Below are 1307 nucleotides of genomic sequence, written 5' to 3' on the forward strand. Positions count from 1 at the left end.
GCGGCAAGCGCGGCAGCAGCGGCGGCTAAGCTAGGGAGCCGCTACAGAGAGCGCGAGGAGCCCAGCGCCCGCCGCCAACTTTTGACTTTAGGAGTCGCTGAGGTCTCGCTGCGAGGGTCCCGACTGTGCTCGGCTGAGTAACGCCGCCGCCTGCCGTGAGTTGAGCCCCTCGGGCCGCAGGAGGAGGAGGAGGACTGGGGATCGGCCGCTCGGCCGCATAATGTCCAGCAAGCCGGATGGAGAAGGCGCGGAACGTGCGCTCCGAGGCGCGCTGGGCGCCCTGTGCTGGCAGGGATAGCGGAGCCGCTTCTTGAATGGGGGGTCGGGGGGGCCGCGGGTCCTCCGCTGCTCAAATACCCCGGGTGCACGCCTCTAGGAGGAGGAGAGGGGAGGAGAAAGCGAGGCGAGCGGGGACCGCCTCCTTTCAGACCGTGTCCCCTCCTCGGCCAGCCGGTGCGGGACTCACAGCTGGAGGCCCCACCGGCTGTAGGAGGCGGAGGTCTGAGGCTCTGGGAGTGCCAGTGGCGGTCCCCGCTGCCTCGCCGAGGTGGGCTTTTCTGAAGCACCCGGCCCAGTGGAGGGAGAGAAGACAAAGTTTTCTCTTTTTCCTGGTGCGCGTAGTCTCTTTTCTCCCTTCTCTTTCTCCATTTCGAGTTTCTTTTTTCTCTTCGTCTAAGATTTTCTGTCTCTGCTTCTGTGTTTCTCTAGCTTCTCCCCTCCCACTGTGTCCCGCAATCTCCCATTCTTCTCCCTCTTTTTCTCTTCTTTCTCTGAGCCCATCACACCCATCTGTTTCCACCAGGCCTCTTCCACGTCTCGCCCCCCCCCCTTTAAATTAATGTCCGTCTCCTTTTTTGGTTTCTTTCACATGGAAGTGGCCCCGAGCAAGAGCTCCTCCTTTTCCTACTTTCTCACTAGGGACAAGATTTGGCACCTGAGCACCGCCCCAAGAGTTTTAAAGGTGGGGTTCTTAATCCTGCAGTTCCGGCTGTATTTCAAATCTATGGCCCTCTGCTAAAAGTTTCGCAAAGCTTTTTAGCAGTGCTCTTCCCAAACCCTACTCTCATGCCAAGAGGGTCCATAGCTTTTTGCAGGTCCCCGGTCCAAAAAAGGTTAAGAGCCGCTGTTGGTAGCGAGAGGGGGCGTGGACTTAGGCGCTCCTGACTGCCCTAGGGTTTAGTTATTGCAGGCTGTGGGGGTGGGGGGCGGGGAGCGGCGTGTGAAAAGAAGGTCGTGGACCTCGAGGGGAGGCACTAGTCTCAGGAGGGATTTCTCAATCACTTCCGCTTGCTTTTAGCCTAAGAGAT

Source organism: Orycteropus afer, unplaced genomic scaffold (genome assembly GCF_000298275.1).
Source record: "Orycteropus afer afer isolate SDZICR_OR568_19922 unplaced genomic scaffold, OryAfe1.0 scaffold00201, whole genome shotgun sequence".
Lineage (NCBI taxonomy): Eukaryota > Metazoa > Chordata > Mammalia > Tubulidentata > Orycteropodidae > Orycteropus > Orycteropus afer.